Raw genomic sequence first — 22,551 nt, forward strand, 5'->3', positions numbered from 1 at the left:
TATCAATCCCTTTTAGTTTATTTTGGGAAGTTTGGTTGGTTTGGCCAAGATGTAGTTGACTATTTTTGCGAAATAAAGGAGTGTTAAATATTTCATCTTCAGTTGTAATTTCGGAAGGGACACTAGAGGTACTATGCCTAGATGATTGACTGTGATTAAATTTAATTCGGACAGAACCATCATTATATTGTTGAATATCTTGAATGTCCTGAATTGAAGATTGTTGTTGATTGTGTTTGTAATTTTCATTGACAGCAACCCATTGTTCAGGTAAATCTATATGTTGCCATTCAATCATTTGGGGAATATTTATATTTGACTCACCACTACTACTACTACTTTGGATTAATAAAGTTTTATCTTTAGGGCTTTTATGTAAAGCATGAACATTTAAATTAGTTTGCATACATTTATAATGGACACGATAAATTAAGGCAATATTATGAGCTTTTTCTAACATTTCAGTGTATGAACCATGTAATTGAATATTTAACGTTAAAGCTTTGAGAATATGTGGATCTCGTAAACTGAGTGTAAAATCAGGAAAACAGTTGAAATGTACGGGACCTTTGTGAAGACCAGTTTCCATCATACCCATTAAACTATCATTGTAATTAAGAAAACGAGCATCGCGTAAACATAATAAAACAGAGGTATTTTTACCAACTATAGTTAATGGGTTGACATCAACTTGAATTAGACCAATATGCATAAAATTATAACCATTATTTAAATGTCGTTTGATTAATTTTGAATCAAATAATTGGCAAGTTTGTAGTGGTTTTTCTAAGGCATAAACTTGTTCAATAGTTTTAACATGGAGAGTAACTTTAAAAACATTCTGTAAAAAAGTAGTTTTATAAATTTCTTTAATTGGCAATTTGGGTATATTCCATCCAGCATCAAATTTATCATTTTGTATTTCAACATTTTCTTCATTAATTACTAAACCTTGATTAGGTAAGGAGGGTAAAGTTGTGGACCTAGAACTTACTGATGAGTTACTTCTAAATAATCGATTCATTGTTCTGTATTAATTAATCAGTTTTACAGATATCTTAATTCTTACCCTATTCTTGTCAATTGTACCTCATACCTAGTATACATACATACCCTATCTTGAAACCCCAAAGTCTGAATCTGCCTAGACCAAAGGACTTATACGAGACTGGGAAGAAGTGGGTGACTTAAACTAGGTGGATAAAACAGACTGATCTTTTGGGTGATTAAGATGAATTGAAAACCAGATTAATCAAATAAACAATAAAGAAGATTAAGTAGAAGTAGCAAAACAGTGAGAAACAGGATACAACATCACTTGGCTCTGATACCATGAAAGGGAGAAGCAGTACATACAGAATGAAGGAGATGGATTACGAAATAGCAAATGAAATAAACTGGAATGAATGAACAAAACTGGAATGCACTTTTTACCAAAACATTCAAAACATTTAATTAAAACTTTAAATTGACTTACAATTACAGTAGCAACTGTAAGGATCTGAACTGGTTACAGCATAAGGGTGTTGGTTTTCATTCATTCCAGTTTATATATATATATATATATATCTATATAATAAGAGAGAAGGCTTTTTGAAAATGTATAAAATGTGTGTGAGATATATTTTGATTCAATGGTCAATATCAATCCTGATATATATCAATGGCTCAGATCTATATAGTTCCCGCCCAAACATTTCTCTCCCTCAACCTTTCACCTACCCACGTCTCCTCCCCATTCTCTCTTCATCTCTCTCCCTCTCTGTTCTCACCTACTCTCTGCCTCATTCCCTCTTTATCTCTCTCTCCCTGTCTGTTCTTCTTCTTTCCTACCCTCCTTCTTCCGCTGCTCTCCAGTCTTCTGCCTCTCGAACTCGACTCTGCTCTCCAGTCTCGCAAGGTAAGATTTCTGCCTCCCCCTTCTCTCTCTGTCTGTGTCTGCCTCTCCAGTCCTCGAACTCGCATTTTGGGCTATTTGATTGTAAGATTGATTGTTGTTTTAATATTGATTTTGATTTTGTAATTAAATAGCCCAAAATGCGAGTGGACGGTGGTCTTGGCCTGTGATTTAGAATTTTTTACACAGTATTTGATTTTGACTTATTAGCATAGTTGAAGAGTGGACGGTGGTTGATTTTAATTTTATAATTAGGTTACCAATTATTTTGCGGAGTTGTTTGGTGGATCTGATTGTGGAGGGAAGAGTGGACGCTTTGGGGAAAATGGGTCGAAGAATTCGAATGGAAATCAGACGATTCGAAAAGCGGCTCCAGTGGAAAACAAGTTGGTGTATAGTTTGGAGGAGCTTTACAAGGGTTCTCGAAAGAATGTTAAGATTTCGAGAATTGTTCCTGATGATTCTGGGTATGCAATTCTACACCTTTACATATAATTAAGATTCTGGGTATGCAAGTTGGTGTTTAAATTTCTTGATTTGAGAAAAAATTTAGATGTTATGATTGATTGTTTGGAGTTACGAATTCTCTGTTGCCTTGAATTTTCAAGAATTTGCACGAAACGCATTGCCTCTTGCTTTATTTTAGGCTCTCTTTTCATTTTTCTGGATTACCGTAAATGAAATTCATAAAAAAATTGATTTTTTTTAATTGTTTTTGTTTCCTTTGGAATTCAAAATTTTGAATTCAAAAAATTTGTCTAAGATTGTATTTCAAGGATTGATTTTTTTTCCCTTCTTCCTTTTTTGGGTTTCTTTTTCTTTCAAGAACCAGTTTTCGCAAATGCATAGCATTCCTTTTTTTTCCAGATCACAAAACAGTTTACAAAAAAACAGGACTGAAAATTTCTTTGACTCTGTTCTAGAATCTATTTTAGGAAAATTGAGTTTTAAAGAATCTGTTATCTGTTTTTTTGTTTTCCATTAAAGGGTTGATTTATGTAGTTTTAGACTTGATTAAAGCCCACAAAAGGCTAGCCTATTCGGCATGGTCTTGAAAGCAGGGCAAAAGGCTTAAAATTTTGGTATTGTTCAATCTTTGGTGGTCAAGAATAACTCGGGAAAGACTATGGTGCATGCCCTTCAAAAAGTGTGGACCGTTTGCACCTTATAATTAAAGAAAAAATTGGTGGTCAAAAATTTTGGTATTGTTCAATCTTTGGTGGTCAAGAATAACTCGCTCTGTGCTATCCCGGAGACGAAGAATGTGGATTTGATCTCGAAGAATGCCCAATTTGCGTTTTGGTTTGTGTTTCAATTCTCAAGCTATCAAATTATTTGCATTTGGCCCAATTTTCTATCTGTGTTTCAATTCTGAAGTTGTCATTTTGTTTCCTTTTCAAATTATTTGCATTTGGGTTCTGTTTAGTTTATAGCAAATTGAGTAATCAAATTTTCTTTTTTGGTTTGTGTTTCAATTCTGAAGTTGTCATTTTGTTTGCTTTTTCGAATTATTTTCATTTGGGTTCTGTTTAGTTTATAGCAAATTGAGTAAAGCAAAAGGAAATTTGCGGAAAGGAAAGTAAAGTTCATTGGCTTGATGAGGCTAAATTACTGCACGTTACATGGGTTGGGTTGATTTGGAGTGAAAACAAGAAAAAAAAGGTATTAAGTTTTTAAAATTTCATTCGTGGTAGGTAATTGTTCAATGCATGACTGAAGTATGTGAGGTTCTAATTATATGTTTCAGTTCAAGGAGTTGATTTATCTAACCAACTACGAACCGAAACTATAGCAACCCTAAGTTTGCAATCTAATTTTGCACTTGGTTTTATTCTTGCTACTATTGAAGTTTCTAATTGTATACTTTTTTCTGTGTGGTTTGAAAACTTTCAGTATTATCCAAGTCTCAATCACTCAAGATGTTGCACGAAAGGCATTTGTACAGGTTCTTGTTATTTATAGCATTTGTCATTAATTATTGTAATTTTAATTTGGATACTTTTTTTTTTTTTTTTAATTTTTTTGTTTTCTCTTTGCAATAGAGTGTTTTCTGCAGATGAAGACCCCGAATTCGACTCAGCCTACTCAGTATCCTTGAGTCTATGATGTATGAACTATGTTTCTACATTTTTGGGTGATAATTTCAGCTACTATGTTTTAGAGAATCTCTGATTCTTTCTTCCAAATTCATGTTCTATACTTGCATTCTTTAACCATATGAGGTGTCCATTCTGTAAAACCTTGAACTATGCGGTGGAGTATCGTGGGGTGAAAACAAAGGAGGAAAAGGGGATCGAGCAAATTGTAAGATTTTCTTTACCATAGTATCCTTTATTTAATTCTATTATTAAAGGGAATTTTTGAATATGTTCAGAATAGCAAATTTTCATTATGTGTGCTCTAATAGGAAGAACAAAGGGTTATAGAAGCAAAAATTAGGATGCGGTAACAGGAACTTCAGGATGAAGAACTGAGAATGCTGACAAGGCAAGAAACAAGTTCTTCAAGCAGATCAATGTTACCAGGAGAGGTTGGATATAGCACAGGGGAAGGTATTTTCATTGTCTGGGTTCAATGCTATCTATATTCTTTGCTTTGGTTATTGTATACCTTATTTTTTTCCTTCTAATATTTTATGTTGTGCATTACTTTTATTTTTCCTGTAGTGAACGAGGAAATTGTTTCTTCTCAAATACCACTAAGACAATCTCTACGGCCTAGGCAGAACAGGCATTTATATATTTAATGTAGTTTTTTTTATTGTTCCTTCCATCTCCCCCCCCCCCCAAATTATATATCTGATGCTGCTCAAGATGTCTGAATTGTGCTTCTTCTATTTCACTTTTTATATGGCATGAAATTTCTTTTTGTGATTGTTATTTCCCATTTAAGTTTCTACTTAACATCCTTTATGTCTTTATGATGTCATTTTTTAATTCACATAATGACATTGTCTTATTTGTGGTTAGCCAAAATATATTTTAGTTAACATTGGTGTTTTTGGACGTCACTGTACATATGACACATTTTACTCAGAATATATGAATGGGATGATATTGATCATTTGTATAGGATCAAAATTACGAATTTTATTCTCATTAGCCTCATTTCAAAAGCAGCAGTCAATGTGTCTTGGAAAGCTAATCTTTATTCTCAAAATTTAATGAATAAGTAAATTTCTGGTTACAAAATTCTTGATGGTTTACATTTTTCAATTATAAAATCCAAGTAACATCTAACATACTCTCAAAATTGTTGATTAATTGAGAAGAAAATTTTATAGTACATCATATGTCAAATTATGATTTTGTGGCACGTAGTATCAATGTGAAATTAAGAGAATAACACACTCTTCATGAAAGTATATATGTGTGTATAGTATCAATGTGAAATTAAGGAGTATAGTATTCTATGCTGTCTTCATGAAAAAAAAATGTATTCAACCTACAAGTATTTAACTTAACCCAAGTATTTAACATAATTAAATGAAAATTTTGAAAGACTTAGCATTTTAACATTTATGTGTAATATGGCAAGAGTTTTTTTTTTTTTTTTTGCACATTTTTAAGGAAGTATAGTATTCTATGTTGTATTTCAAAAAATTCTGCACAATGTATATATGTGTGTATTACTTTAGTTGTCTTCATGAAAAAAAAAATTGTATTAAACTTACAAGTATTTAACTTAACCCAAGTATTTAACATAATCCGTTTTGCTTTGAATCAACTTTACAAAGTATTTAACTTAACCCAAAAAAATGTATTTAACATTTTGTTATAAAAAAAAATTAAAAAAAAATTGTACCATTCAAATATAGTATATTTGTTATGTGATTCTAAAAAGAAAGGGACTGTTTTTTTCATTTATTTATTTATTTATTTTTGAATATCTAGAGTTCCTAATGAAAAGAAAAATTTGAAAGATTTGGTATTTTAGCATTTATGTGTAATGCGGCAAGAGAGTTCATTTTTTTTTCCCCACCTTTTTAAGGGAGTATAATACTCTTGGTTGTATTTCAAAAATTCTGGTAAATGTATATGTGTGTATTACTTTAGTTGCTTCATGAAATAATTATTCATTATTGCTTATAAAATGACTTTGTTATTTGGTGAATTTTTTTTTTGGCATAAATTTATGTTTGGACTTTTCAAGTCATAAATGGCGAACTTCAAAATATTTATGATTATAATGGATTTTGATTTTATTTTTAATTTCATCTCTATAAAATTGAAGTCAGTTAAGAAAGAGAAAAGTTTAAATTTGGACAATTATTTTGCTCCGATTTTAATTTATCATTTTAATGTGATTGTTAAAAAAATCTATTCTAAATGCTGGGTTGACTCAGAAAATGTGAGTTTGATTATGGGTTTCTCAAAGAATGTAGAGAGAGAGAGAGAGGTTATTTGTGACTTGGTTTGTGGTTAGTGCTCTGTGTTATAGAAATTAGTGTGATAGGGAAGGAACTATTTGTTTGGAACTATTTAAAAGCAAAGTAAGAGTGATTTATTTAGTTGATTTTCCTGTAACAAAAAAATTAAATCCACACTCAAAAAAAATTATTTAACATTTTATTTGCAATGTAATATATTTATTTAGTTGTATCATTCAAATGTAATATATTTGCTGTGTGATTCTAATGTACATATGATAAATATTATTCATATAATTTTTTTTGAATATCTGGAGTTCCTAATTAAAAAAAAAATTCAGTGATTTGGCATTTTAACATTCATGTGTAATATGACAAGCGAATTTATGTTTTTTTTTTTTAGCACATTTTTAAAGGAGTATAGTATTCTATATTGTATTTCAAAAAATTTTAGTGAATGTATATATGTATGTATTATTTAAGTTGTCTTCCTGGAAAAAAAAATATATTAAACTCACACAATATATTTTAATTGTCTTTAAGAAGAAAAATATTTCAATATATTTTTTCAATATTTTTATCAAAAAATGACATAAACTTTATAAATTTTAACATAATATATATAAATTATAACTACATTTTAATTTTAAAATTATTTATATCTTACCTTTAGGTACGGATATACGTTAAGATATATATATATATATATCACATACGCGACCAAACACAAATTCAAAACCCTAACCTGTCATCTCTCTCTCTCTCTCTCTCGCTCTTCACAGCACTGGTGAATGCACCAATGTCTCCGCCTTCCTCCACCATAGTACTTCTACCATAGTGTCTTCTTCTTTCTCTCTCTCGCCATCGTCAGATTCAAGAAAACAATCGCCGAACTCTCACCATCTCCAAACTCTCATCGAACAACTTGATCTCGGGCAACGGAAGTTAGGTTGTTAATTGTAGTTCCTAGTGGTGAATCTTCGGATCTATTGAATCTGTGGCAAATCTGAGATCTGAGGTCTCTCAAATGGATTACGGATCTGAGGTGCTCTGAATGAACAACGCCGATCTTCTTCCTCCTCTACAATCGTCTCTCTCTCTCTCTCTTAAATACCATTCTTATTTTCGAACTCTGAGGTTTTGGATAGAAAATCTTGAGATCGATTTCCATAGAGATCAGATATGTCATTAGAGGAACAATTGGAAGAGGAATCGGCACACCGCAGCTCTAGATCTGTCGCCTTCTTATTCCTCCATTATAGTCGGAGTAGGCGTCTCTAGTGCTGTCCTCGCTCACACTCTCGGCAAGGTGAGAAATTCTCGTTTCTATTTGTTTCTTGTGAAAAAATATTATTAATCTCCCCTATGTGTTATCACCTAATAGGCCCTGTTTGATTGGGGATCTGTAGAATTCATATATTTTATGTTTGTAATTTTTTTTGAAGGGGATATAATATTCGGTGGGATTGTATATCCCCCATTATATCATATCCCTTTGATTGAGATATGATGTAAAAAGTCTAATTTATCATTTTGTCTATCTAACATAATATAATTTAATATATTTTTTTAAATTTAATATAATATAATTATTAAATTTAATTTAATATTATTGAATATAATATAATATAAATATTATTGAATATAATATAATATTATTTTCTTTAATTTAATTTAATATAATATAATTTAATATAAATTTTGAATTTAATATTATATAATATTATTGAATTGAATTTAATTTAATATAATATTATTGAATTTAATTTAATATAATATAATTTAATATAAATTTTAAATTTAATATAATATAATTATTGAATTTAATTTAATATAAATATTATTGAATTTAATTTAATATAATATAATATTATTTAATTTAATTTAATATAATATAATTATTGAATTGAATTTAATATAAATATTATTGAATTTAATTTAATATAATATAATATTATTGAATTTAATATAATATAATATTATTTAATTTAATTTAATATAATATTATTGAATTTAATTTAATATAATATAATATAATTTAATTTAATTTAATATAATATTATGAGGACAATCTTGGAAATTACTTGTTATATCCCACAATATATTTTGTAAAACAAACATGCGTAACATATATCCAATATTATATATCAAGTCAACAAACATGACTTGGGGATATACTATCTAATACCTATATTCTATTCATTATATATCCTGACTAAGGCCCCGTTTGGGGATTTACCTTTTTAGTCAAAAAGTCAAAAAGTTACCCTTTTAGCCAAAAAGCCAACAACTCATACCAAAAATTCAAAAATTTTCTTTTCTCTTTATTTTTTGCACATCTTTTCGTAATTAGCTAAAAAGTCATCCTAAACATATAAGTTTTTTTTACCTATTTTTTTAGCTAAATAGCCAAAAAGTTACTAAATTAGCCTGTTCCCAAACGAGGCCTAAATCTCACATCATATTATATCCTCCATTTTATATCCAGTGAAACAAACATGACCATGAAATACGAGTGCATGTACAGATATGGATACAGGTACGATACGAGTATGCCGACACGACAAATTCTTTAAAAAGTATGGTACGGGTACGGCTGTAATACGTCAAATTTTTTAAATTTTTAATTTTTTTAATTATAAATTTATAGTTAAACATCCAACATACAAATCAAAGATTCAATATCAAAGTTAAAAAGAGAACAATTTGTCTAAAAAGTTATATATAATTTTTTCTTTTTCTTTTTGATTGTCTAAAACATAATGCAAAATTGAGCAAAACCGTGACTTATGGATAAAGGGTGTTGGAAATAAATTACTTGATATTTTCAAAATTAAAAGAAGAATAATAAAGGCTGCAATAAATTCTAGCAGCTGTAAGAAAAAAAAAAAAAATCACCTCGTCGTACCGATGCCTTACCCATGTCATACCCACGGCATACCCAAATGTATTTGCTGTACCCAACATGTATTTAGCGTACCCAATACACATACTTCCGTACCGGTATGCATACTCACACCCGATAAGTACCCGATACTCATACGGTATCATTTTTGGAGTACTCGTGCTTCATAGGTTACCACAGAAAGAAGTTTTTCTAGGGCATAGTTTGTTTTCACAGTAAAAATTATTAGATGCATTTGATATTTAGCAGGCTGTACAATAATTGCCTATAGTTCACATACGTTTGTGTTGATTAGTAAATTAATTAGTATAATTTTGGACTTTTTAGCTAGAAATTAATATAAAAAAATAAATTCTATGCAGTATAGTAAGTTAATCACCAGTATAAAACAAGTAGGCTTAGTTTAGTTTTGTTTCACTAGTTTAGAGATCTGTGAGGACTCAATCAACTTTTGTATTATGTGCGTATATGAGAGGGTAATTTATACTTATAAATTGGGCCGAGCTGGGTAATAGGCCGTTATGGGCCACGTTGTGAAGGACTGAATAAAAAGGCCATGAAGTTACTCCGGCCCAAGAGAGGTGTAAAGTTACTCCGGCCCAAGAGGGGTATGAAGTTGCCCCGGTCCGAAAGAAAGCTTTGAACATAGCCCGGTTGCCGTACTCAAAGTTAGTCCGGTCTTGGCTTATCGAGGTTATCTTGGCCAGAACCTTGCTATTTGATAGCTCGGTCTGATCACACCGTGGTTGGGGCTAGGAGAAACCTGGGTAAGAGCAGAGGACAGAGAACCAAACTAATTATAGTTCGGCTAAGTAGGGCCATGCTTATTTCGGTCGTATGGTAGTTCGGCCATGGTAAAACCATCTCACTTGGTTTAAACAGTGAGGGGGGTGTTGAGGGATAAGCATTATCCTTCAGGAGTATGAATCCTAGGAGGACTCTGCATGGAGGAGTAAAAGTCCTACTAGGATTGTGCCACACGAAACCTATAAAAGCTCACAAACATCACCTTTGGAGAGGTAACACAACTTTGATTCTCGAATTCACAGAGCTTCTTGTCTACTTGTCTGTTTTTCTGACTTAGGCATCGAAGGGGTTTCCGGCACACACCCGCCGGCTAGCTCACGCTTGTGTTTTGAGGGAGTAAAGTGACGTCGTACGGAGGAGCGCAGACTTGATCAACAGGATTATACGAGAAAGTTTATTTTTTTCCCGTACAATTAGCGCCGTCTGTGGGAACTACAGACAGGACAAAACCTCTTGATCAAGCTTTACCTCTTTAGGAACAATGGCGCAAAATGAAGATTTACCACAGTCCGCCATCGACGGGCAAACACCAAATGGAGGTGCAAGGCGCGAAGGACTACCTTCTATCCCTCCCATGGCGGACTTGGAGCCCCAACGACATAACTCCAGGAGGGATACTAGGGCGAGGCGGACTAACAGCCCCCGTCACTCTCATTCACAAAGTCCTAACAGGCAAAGGCGGAGGATTGATCCTTAAATTCTAGAGGACCGCGTGAAGGAGCAAGACGAATTAATAAGGAAGATGACAGCGGACATGGAGGCCTTGAAGCGCTAGATGAAGGGAAAAGGAGTGGCGATAGGAGAGGGGCGCAAAAACAAGACGCCCCCTCGCCGTTTAGAAGACCATAGAAGGCACTCCACACCATCACAAGCAGAGAGTAGAAGCCTCAGGACAGACGATACTCAGTCTAGAACCTCCAGAATTCGTTACTCTAGGTCTGAGAGAACGAGATCATTGAGGTCTTACACAGAGGGAAGTACCTACCGACCCTCACACTCGCACCAAACATCATCCAAACAGACGGAGTTGCCCAGATCATCCGATTTGCGGATCATGCTGGAAGAAAAGGCACGATAGAAGGAGGATACCAGGGCGCGCGACCCACGCAGAGTTTCTGCCCTTCAACGATTGGCTCCTCGATCGCATGGAAGCGTCAAGGTTGGAATGCCATTACCACGCCCTGCCTACGAACCGACGGACAAAGCATTAGCAAGGCTGCAGACCTCGCCGTTCATTCCGGCAATTGAAAACGCGCCCCTACCTACAAGCTTCTTTCAGCCCAAATTCACTACGTACGAGGGGAAGACGGACCCCTACATTCACCTAAGCCACTTCCGCCAGGTTATGGTGGTATATCGGCGAAACGAGGCTCTAATGTGCATCCTCTTCCCGTCAAGCCTTGGCGATCTAGGCTTGACTTGGTTTGAAAAACTTCCAGAAAGCAGCATAGCCTCCTAGGCGCAATTGGTGAAGGCGTTTGTCACAAGGTTCAGAACAAACACCAAAACCCAGGTGGAGATTGACCAGTTACTCTCCATCGACATGGGTGAAAAAGAGACGCTAAGGTCCTACAATAGTCGTTACTGAGAGACATTCAACCAGATTAGGGACTGCCCCACCAATCTCGCCATTGCACAGTATAAAAGAGGCCTTCCAGTCGGGAATAGACTAAGGGACTCGATCACTATGACACCACCCCTCACCATGGAAGCCTTGATGGAAAGAGTGCATCAGCACATCAAGGTAGAAGAGGATGGCGCACGTGCGAAAACAAAATCTGGCACGACTACAGTACCAGAGAAGAAGGCCTCAGCAAAGGTCAACGCGGTAAACCGTCCAAGCAAAAACGGACGAGGCAGACGAGACAACGAAGAGGACCAGGATAAAAGATGGTTGAGAGTCCGCACTGCCATAACCACGGTCTTCAAGAAACCGATCTACCGAATTCTAAGTGAAATACGGGATGAGCCTTTCGTCAGATGGCCAGCTAAGCTTGGGGAAGCTCAGAATGACTATGACGAAAGATCACGGTGCACCTTCCATAAAGAAAAAGGGCATCGCACTGAGAATTGCACGCCATTGAGACAGCACCTGGAGGAGTTGGTGGCAGCAGGACACTTGGATAAATACATTGAAGGAGGGACGCAACCAGCCCCCCAGGACCATAATAACCCCAACGAGATGCCAGTCGACGCCCCACCTCAAGGCATTATCAATGTGATACATGGAGTCTTTGAACCTGAGCGTGTATGCGAGCTTAGGGGATCAATCAAAAAGGCTGAACACTTAAGAGAGGTGCTAAGTGCCCAACTTGCCATCAAGAAGGGGAAGATAGAGGCCACAAACGTCATGTCTTTTTCGGATAAAGACTTGGAACAGATATATTGCCCTTACAATGATGCCCTGGTCGTCACTCTCCGAGTCAAGGATTTTGACGTCAAGCGGATTCTGATTGACCAGGGTAGTTCATGTGAAATCATGTACTATGAAACATTTAAACAATTGAAGCTACAAGACAAAGACTTGGCGCCTGCCGTATCTCCCCTAATTGGATTCAACTCCATGCCAGAATGGCCCGTCGGCAAAATAATTCTTCCAGTCAGAGCAGGAAGCGTGACGAAACAAGTGGAGTTCTGGGTATTGAAGGTCCCCTCCACTTACAACATCATCTTGGGCAGAACATGGCTGCATGCCATGCGATCGGTGGCGTCATCGTACCACCAAGTAATGCGATTCCCCAACGATACCGGGGTAATTGAAGAAGTTTATGGAGATCAGATCATGTCGAAGCAATGCTTCGTCACGGTGAATGGCAGCCGCGCTGCCAAAGGATACGTTCATTCGGTGGAAGAACTTGAGAGTAATGAACTATTCGCAGATGTAGGCAAAACAGCTAATCAGAAAGCGGTGGAAGACTTGGTAGAGGTAAGAATAGATGAAAAAAACCCGGATAAGTTCTTTTTGCTCGGTTCATCATTGTCCAGCACTGAGAGATTAGAGGTCTTGGAATTTTTAACCTCCAATATCGAAGTGTTTGCCTGGACACCATACGACATGCCAGACACTGATCCCAACTTCATCTGTCACCAACTCAATGTCCACCCATCCGCCAGACCAATCATCCAACGCACACGCAGATCGACACTCCACCATACCGAGATAGTAGCGGAAAAAGTAGGTAACCTGCTAGAGGCAGGAGCAATTAGAGAAGTGCACTACCCAAGATGGATCTCCAACATAGTCGTAGTGCCAAAGAAGAATAGCAAGTGGCGTGCCTGCGTTGACTATAAAACAGTCAACAAGGCGTGCCCAAAAGACAGCTTTCCTCTACCACGGATAGATCAACTGGTAGACCTAACGGCGGGGCACAACCGACTTAGCTTTCTGGATGCATACAGAAGCTACCACCAAATCGCTATGCATGAACCAGACCAGGAAGTCACATCCTTTACAACTCCAAGAGGATTGTGCTATTACAAGGTCATGCCCTTTGGCCTAAAGAACGCAGGGGCGACATTCCAACGGATGGTCACCAAGATGTTTGAACCGTTGTTAGGCAGAACAATGGAAGCTTACATCGACGACATGATGGTCAAGAGCAAGGATGAGAATGACCATCTCAAGGACCTAGGCGAGATGTTTGAGATCCTGAAGAAGCACAAGTTGCGCCTCAATGCGTCCAAGTGTGCATTCGGAGTAGGATCTGGCAAATTCCTAGATTTCCTAGTAACCAACCGGGGTATACAGGCAGACCCCTCCCAAATCAAAGCAATCCAGGATCTGGAGAGGCCTAACTCGGTGAAAGAAGTACAACATCTCACCGGCATGGCGGCTGCACTCAACCGATTCTTTAGCCGGTCGTCAGACAGACTACGACCATTTTTTCAAGCATTAAAAGTCAAGTTCGAGTGGGACGAAGAATGCGACCGAGCTCTGGAAAGCTTGAAGGAATATATGTCTGTAGACGTCCCCGAACGCCCTGGGAAGGAACGAGTCCCCCCCGTTCCGTTCGATATTGGGCTCACTACAGTTCAGGACTCTCAAATTGTCACGGTTCTAAATCTGAACCAAAGAGTCCAAATTCGGCAAATCGTTTTGAGAAAACAGATTTTTTTGTAAAGAAGTGCCAAACATGGACTGCTTTGCCAGATACAGAGTCGCCACCTAAATGTTTTATTTTGGAAAAAATTAGGAAACCCTGACTCGTTGCCTAAGGCCACGTGTCCGTCATCACCAAAGTTGCCTCGGCTCGGGAACTTGGGTACGATTGGGGAAGGTCACTTTGTGAGCACCCCCGCTCGCCCGATCAAAGATTGGCCTCTACTAACCATCATATCTATTTTTGAAAACATTGTGTGTTCTTATTCCGGTTATTAGCCTAGATTTACTATGTAATGCGCACAGCATACAAGTATAGACTGGATCGCCTGAATTGGAACAAAACATTTCATGTTTGTTTATTTGAAAATGGTTTGATGGTGCTACCCACAAGTAGGCTAAGACATGGATTTACCACCCTCAGGTGGGCTTAAAAAACATGATTTTGCCACTATCTAGTGGGCTTTAAAACACACAGTGAATGAATTGTTCCAATCCAAATAACCCAACCTTCACCCACAGGCATTCAGGCAGTTATATCACATAAGCAATTAGCCTCATGGTAAGCATGTTATTCATGGCAGTCACTCACACACATGCAAGGATGCTAAAGCATAAAAACTTACCGAGTACTCCAAACCAAAACAGAAGCTATTTAGAAATCCATGCATGATCCTAATTATACAGAAATGCCTAATGCAACACATGCAAAATGCAACTATAGCAGGCTCGGCTATTCTAAACATGGCATATGAGATGCAACAGCTAACAAGTATTCAACTTTGAAATTGAAATACGAATACAGTTAGTACGATGCGCCGAGCCCGGTGCATACAAAACAGATGAATGAATGCAAACATGCTATCATACTGTATGCTAATTGAAACATGCCCTAATCTAACCATCAAAAGCTGGTAAATAAAAGGGAGAAAGACGTGGGGTTGGAAGACGTGCATCACACACGCACACTTATTACAGTTGTGCCATCGCGCAGAGGGTCCGAATAAATAGTACAGTCCAAATAATACAGCCCAAATATGTACAAATCCCTAATTAATTTACAAATTAACTAAGAAAAATAATAAACTGGCATGCAAGCCAGGGACTGTCTTGACTCTTCTCCAGATGATGAATGATGCATGCTCGGGTTGCCTTTGCACGAAAATTCACTGCGATGCCCCAATTAGCCTCTGTTTTGTAATGATTTCTTGGAAAGCGCGCAAAGCTCCGGGAGGTTGCTGATTCTTGATTTGCTGCAACAGAGAGCAGGAGAGGGGCATAACAATGTATTTTCACAGATGTATGCATGCCTCGATCCTTGTGCCATCAATCACGCATCTCGATGCATGATGGCCGAGGAATCGAATTGTGCAACTCAATATAGAATGAATGCACATAAAAAACTCAACTAAAACCTAACTCCATCATGGATAATCCGGAGTGTCGGTGACTGGGGAATTGAGACACGTTCCGTCACTTGGAGTACGAAATGTACCTCGTTTCCCGTGCTCAGGCTAACTCCTATCCCAAGCACAATGCAATATGTATGACATGCATGAGTGCAACTAATATACAACCTAACATACACAATGCTATGAAATGACATACACGATGCACGAGGTAACATAGCATATACAATGCGCTAACATACAACCTAGCATACGCAATGCTATGAGATGAAATGGCATATACAATGCACAATGGACTTACACCAACATGAGTGGACCTCAGTCACACTCACATAAGAGGCCATTAGATGAAAATGAGACTCTCGAGATGCGTGCACGCATGCACGCAAACCGAGGACCGATCCTAAGGCACCAAATGCCACTCTAACAAGACATGGTAAGGCATGAAATATGATATGCAAACATGCAAATTTCAGCGCTAAAATATGACCCAAAACAGCCTCGAATCATAAAAGCATGGCACCCGATGCAAGGAATGGTCCTGAAATGCAAGATTAAGCACACGAAATGACTTATAGCTACATCAAGCATGCATTATTTGATTATGACATGTAAAGACAGACTCAAGGCAGCCCCAAAACAAGCATGTTTACAGTTTTAAGCATGGCCAAACAGCAAACACAAATAGGGCTAAACCGATGCGCAAAAATGGCCCTAAATGTGAGATAAAGAAGCAAGTCACAGTTGCTGGCCTCAAACAGATGAGGGCCCTTCAACAATGTTGAAGAGGGGCTTAAAATATGACCTTTTACAGTTTATGACCGGACCAAAAACAGTACACAAGCATGCTCAAAATACCATGCAAAATAAGGCCAAAAAGAGAGCTATAACACAAAGTATAAAAAGGATGCCTCAAATAATAAATGACCCTTAATGAAACATGAAGAGGGGGTCAAAATAAGGCTGTTTTCAGTTCGGACCAAAGTCCAAAAACAGAAGCACAAGAGGTTAATAAATCATGCAAAAATGGAGCCAAAAAAGAGATATAAAGGCAAGTGATAAATAGAAGCCTCAAACAGCAATGAGTCCTTCAACAATGTTGAAGAAGGGCTCAAAATAAGCCACTTCTCAGTTCATGACAGAGCTCAAAACAATTTATACATAAGCCAAAAATACTACACGAGAAATAGGCATACAAAAGAGATAATGAAGCAAGTGCAATAAGGAGGCCTCAAACAGTGAGAGGCCCTTAAACAAAAGTGAAAAGGAGCTCAAAATAAGCCTAACTCCAGTTAGGGTCGGAGCCCAAAACAGCAAGCAAGCGTGGCCTAGAAAGCATGCAAAATATGGACCAAAAGGAGGGAAATAGAACTTACCCTTGAAGACCACTCTTTTGGCAACTCTTGGCTTGAGTTGCAGCACTCCTAGGCCTTGAAGAACAACCTCCAGCTGCTGGAATGGAGGATGGAAGGGTGGGGCTATGGGTTGATGAAGAAATGAGTGTAGGACTTAAGGGTTTTGAGCTTGGAAGAGAGGGAGAGGAAGGTGTATGTATGCAAAGCTCTTAGGGCAATTTTGTAACCCTAATAACAGAGCTGGAGCCCCTGTTATATAGGCAAAAAGGGAGGGGGGAAAAAAGGGGGGAAAAATGGAGGGAAAACAATCCAAGTTTCCCTCAAAAAATGCACCCCCTGGATACACAATCTGGGGGGAAAACAGATGCATATTTGGAATGTGCCTGCAGCAAGGAACATGGCCGGCCGGTTACTGAGGTTGCGGGTGGCTGGCCGGCTTTCCCCATGGCCGGCCAGCCAAGGGTCAAAATGGTGAATGAGAATTAATGGCCGGTCACCACAGAAAGAGGGCCTCCCATGTGTGCACAACACAGCCCTGTGGTAAAAAACTGGAGAAAGTGAACCAGGAGAGAGAACAACCCACTTTTAGGAGGGGTTCAAAAGGGTCAAAAGGAATTACTGGCCGGCCACCAAATATTGGTGGCCTCCTAGATGTGTACATCACAAATATGGGATTTAGGGTGCAAGAAAATGGCCCAAGGGTGGTCAACATTGGCTTTGAAGTGAACAAAATCGGGCGACGGATGGCGATGAAGGGATAAAGTTGGCTGACAGAACAATTACTGGCCTCCCATCCTTCTATGACCTTCCTAGCAATGAAACAGAGGTCCCTGCCAAAAATGAACCAAAACCGATGCAAAATGAATGTTCGGGGGCCGAAACGCGCAGCCCGAGTCCTTGAAAACTGACTGTTAGGCACCGGAAGTGGTATTCGACCACGAAGTCGGTTTCTTGAACCACAGTGTCCCTCAAAAGGGAGCAAATAAGATGTATGCCAAAAACCGGGACAAACGGAGGTGGTTAAGCGGTCCCGAACCGAGGCACACGGCCAACGGCTCCGAAAAATCGAAAATCGGACTCCAAACGGGAAAAATGGCCTACGACCACGAAACGTAGCCTACGACCACTGAGAGATGATCTACGAGACCTCTCCCTCCCTTCGGTAAGAGAAAATAGAGAAAACAGAGCCTGGTTCGTAAACCGAGGCAAAACGCAAAAGAGCCTGGAAGTCCGGAGGCAAGGCTCGCAGCCGAGACTCTGAAACTTCTGAGCAAGCACAATATGCAATATCATCGAGTGCTCAACTGGTGACGTCTGAGTCTCAAGGTCGGTCAAAAATGGGATGTCTACAGTTGCCCCTCTTTGACAGAACTCGAAAGTCATAAGCGACGGGAGTGAATGTCAAAGCCCAGAAACGACCCATTTTTGACAAGGCCGAAGACTTAGACAAACATACGAAATAACAATGATATGCCCGCAGGCAGGGGCAAAATGCAACCGAAAATGCAAGAAGCCGAAGGCAACTCATGACCATGCAAATGCAGCAAGCTGTAATGAAGCAAGTATTCGCAAATAGATGCAACAGTTTTAAGCAAGAATGCAAATCGAACTACATTTCATGCAGTTATGGTGCAATCTTAGCGAGCATGTGTGATAGATACACAAAAGTGAAGAGAGCGTACTGGATACACTATATGAATAAAATGTGATTGATACACTAAGCGAAGCAAAGTGTGATAGATACACAAAGTGAACAGAGTGTGATTGATACACTGAAAGTGAACACAGAGTGTGATAGATGCACTACGTGAAGCAAAGTATGATGGATATACAAAAAGTGGACGCAAAGTGTGATGGATGCACTAAGTGAACAAAGTGTGATTGATACACTGAAGGTGAACACAAAGTGTGATAGATGCACTATGTGAATAGAGTATGATAAATATACTGAAAATGAACACAAAGTGTGATAGATGCATAATGTGAGCATAGTATGATTGATATACCAAATGTGAGGACGAAGTGTGATAGATGCACTTAGTGAATAGAGTATGATTGATATACTGAAAATGAACACAAAGTGTGATAGATGCACAATGTGAGCAGAGTATGATTGATATACTGAAAATAAACACAAAGTGTGATAGATGCACAATGTGAGCAGAGTATGATTGATATACCAAATGTGAGCACGAAGTGTGATAGATGCACTTAGTGAACAGAGTATGATTGATATACTGAAAATGAACACAAAGTGTGATAGATGCACAATGTGAGCAGAGTATGATTGATATACTAAATGTGAACACGAAGTGTGATAGATGCACTTAGTGAACAGAGTATGATTGATATACTGAAAATGAACACAAAGTGTGATAGATGCACTTAGTGAACAAAGTATGATTGATATACTGAAAATGAACACAAAGTGTGATAGATGCACAGTGTGAACAGAGTATGATTGATATACTAAATGTGAACACGAAGTGTGATAGATGCACTTAGTGAACAAAGTATGATTGATATACTGAAATGAACACAAAGTGTGATAGATGCACTTAGTGAACGAGTATGATTGATACACTAAAAATGAACACAAAGTGTGATAGATGCACAATGTGAACGAGTGTGATGGATACACTGAAAATGAACACAAAGTGTGATAGATGCACAGTATGAGTAGAGTATGATTGATATACTAAATGTGAACACGAAGTGTGATAGATGCACTTAGTGAACGAGTATGATTGATATACTAAATGCGAACACGAAGTGTGATAGATGCACATAGTGAACGAGTATGATTGATATACTAAAAATGAACACAAAGTGTGATAGATGCACAATGTGAACAGAGTATGATTGATATACTGAAAATGAACACAAAGTGTGATAGATGCACAATGTGAGCAGAGTATGATTGATATACCGAAAATGAACACAAAGTGTGATAGATGCACAATGTGAACATAGTATGATTGATATACTAAATGCGAACACGAAGTGTGATAGATGCACTTAGTGAACGAGTATGATTGATATACTAAAAATGAACACAAAGTGTGATAGATGCACAATGTGAACAGAGTATGATTGATATACTAAATGCGAACACGAAGTGTGATAGATGCACTTAGTGAACGAGTATGATTGATATACTAAAAATGAACACAAAGTGTGATAGATGCACAATGTGAACGAGTGTGATGGATACACTGAAAATGAACACAAAGTGTAATAGATGCACTATGTAAACAGAGTATGATTGATATACTAAATGAATGAAGTGAAGTGTGATTGATACACAACACGAGAATGTATGTGATAGATACACTAAAGTGAATACGTGCATGGTAGATACACAAAATGAGAATGTGTGTGATAGATACACAAAAGTGAATGAAGTGTGATTGATACACTAAGTGAATGAAGTGAAGTGTGATTGATACACAACACGAGAATGCATGTGATAGATACACTAAAGTGAATACGTGCATGGTAGATACACAAAATGAGAATGTGTGTGATAGATACGCAAAAGTGAATGAAGTGTGATTGATACACTAAGTAAAGGATCTCAAACGGAACTTCTTTGAATGAACCGTACATACAATATCGTGCATGAATGAGAAAGAAACTTGATAGGTACAATGCAATACAATGCATGATGCTTAAAGAAAGCAATAAATGGACAAAACAACGCTTTAGAAAGCACCTCATGAGGTGAGTGGCGGTGAACCGCTTTGCTCCGACGGGGATCTCCCCTTGTGCTCTTCGAACACTTACCTTCAACTCACAGTACAAAGGTTCTGAAATACTGACAAGGATTCTTCACCTAGAACACTTTGGATGCTGCCTTTCTTCCTGATCATATTCACAACTTTTCCTATTCTCCAACGGGGTGACAGACTAGGTTGGTTCAGTATCCAGAATTGAGGTGCATACACGCTATCTCAACCTATGGGGCTTCCATACAGATTTCAAGCCGAGGACACGCCTCTGGGTATTTAAACCAGACTTTAGTCTCGAAAATCCCGAACCTTTATGTTCTAGGCATCAGCCATTCGAACTCTAGTTTCCACCGTCGCAGCTGGTCTCTTAGGAACTCATTGCAAACACGGCCAAGATGTCCCTGGCATGAAACGGTCCTCAAGGAGAGCACTTCTGATTGCCTATTCTGGCTTGAAGCAGACTTGATCTTGAGCTTGAGGTAGAGGCACACTCATACTTCGGAGCATTGGCAAGACTTGAAGAGGTACACACGGAATGTAGTTTCGGAACTTACTGAAGTTGAAACAAACTCAGATACCCGACATTTTCCTCTTTTGCTTTTGCTTTGCAGTCCGGAACCATATATAGCTTTAGATAGGTCCTAGTTCTACTGTTCTCACATGACCTGGGTTGAACCCTGCGGTTTTTATGAAAAAACAAATTCTGTTTTGTACAAATCTGGAGAACGACACGGCACTCGGAGCACAAAACGATTTTATTTTTGAAATTGAGAGACGAGTTTTCGGCCGGGTATTGAGCCTACGACTGAACACAGCGCACTACGACTCAACAACTGAAAACAAAAGGTAAACAACCTAGACACATCGAGTAATACTCGAAACGACTTAAAACAAGAATCGAGATAAAACAAAAAGACACGACACCCAGACGTGCACAGGGAGCCTGTTTCACCGGGTAGTGTTTCCCACCATTTCTCATTTGTGGTTCTCACATCACTCGGCCCTCAAGCTCTGTTTTTTTTGAAAAAGCCCTCTTCTCACTTTTCCTCTCATCGCACATCTCTCTATTCTTCAATCTCTCATTTTTCATCCCTTTCCTGGATGGTTGATGGATAAACAGCAAATTGTGGGCTCGTGCCCCTAGCATTCTGCTAGATTCTCTTTCTTCCGCTCATAGCTAGTGAATTCCTCCCACGGAAAGGTTGCGCTACAACTGGGTGTGTAGCAAATCTGCAGCTAACATCAATTGATGATGCTTTGCTGGGGAGTTTGGATGTGATAAGATCTGTCCAGATGATAGAGTGGAATATCTTGCCCCATTCTAGTTCGTGCTTCGCACTTTGCTTGATACCTCGTTGCTTGGAGGATGTGAGAGCTTTCTGCCCTTTGTTGTGCCCTTTTTTGGCGAATACGGTGCCCTTTCCGACAAGTAGAGTGCCCTTTCTGGCAAGTATTTTGACAAAAGGGAAAAGACAGAACACCTGACTCAACTGTGCCCCTAGTTCATCATTTTGACCATTTTTTGTTTTTGCTTTCTACTAAAACAGTTTTGACCAACATGAGAGTTAGATTAATGCGCTTGTTCGATTTTCTGATTTAAAATCATGCAAGTTAGGCTATGAGCACTGAGAGTTTTCCTTTTTTGGGTCCGAGAAATGGTCCAGTTTTGAAAAATGGAGTACTTTTCGAGAAGATTAGTCAACCTCAGTAAAAATTCTCAAAAACTATTTTTGCAAACGACCACTGCTCAACGAGTACGGAACCTACTCTTGAGATGCACAACCTCGGACCCATAGTAATGGAAAATTGCCCCTTGTTTGAAGGACACTGCATGGCAACGGAAAGTTGCCCCTTGTTTGAAATGACACTGCGGCGTTTTGAATGGCAACGGAAAGTTGCCCCTTGTTTGGATAGCACCGCAGCGCATTGTAGGCAGTCCTCAGAGCGACGAACACAACCAGACTCTCAGATACAGAGAA

General features: G+C 38.1%; 1 protein-coding gene and 1 long non-coding RNA gene across 3 annotated transcripts in view; both read left to right on the top strand.

The window, feature by feature from the left end:
* The first annotated feature begins 2,965 nt into the window (after positions 1–2,965).
* LOC145822512 (uncharacterized) lies at positions 2,966–5,204 on the top strand. The gene is made up of 6 exons (XR_014363853.1): positions 2,966–3,199; positions 3,791–3,842; positions 3,940–3,985; positions 4,120–4,201; positions 4,305–4,449; positions 4,564–5,204. It is a non-coding gene; the product is annotated as an uncharacterized LOC145822512 (long non-coding RNA).
* Positions 5,205–6,984: 1,780 nt separating this feature from the next.
* The window catches only part of LOC145822513 (uncharacterized), a 32,955-nt gene continuing 17,388 nt past the window's right edge, over positions 6,985–22,551 (top strand). For both annotated transcript variants that reach the window (XR_014363855.1, XR_014363854.1), the window contains exon 1: positions 6,985–7,575. The gene's annotated coding sequence lies outside the window, so the exon portion shown is untranslated. The remainder of the gene's footprint in view (positions 7,576–22,551) is intronic.

This window comes from Camellia sinensis, chromosome 3 (assembly GCF_055761805.1).
Source record: "Camellia sinensis isolate YWXY chromosome 3, ASM5576180v1, whole genome shotgun sequence".
NCBI lineage: Eukaryota > Viridiplantae > Streptophyta > Magnoliopsida > Ericales > Theaceae > Camellia > Camellia sinensis.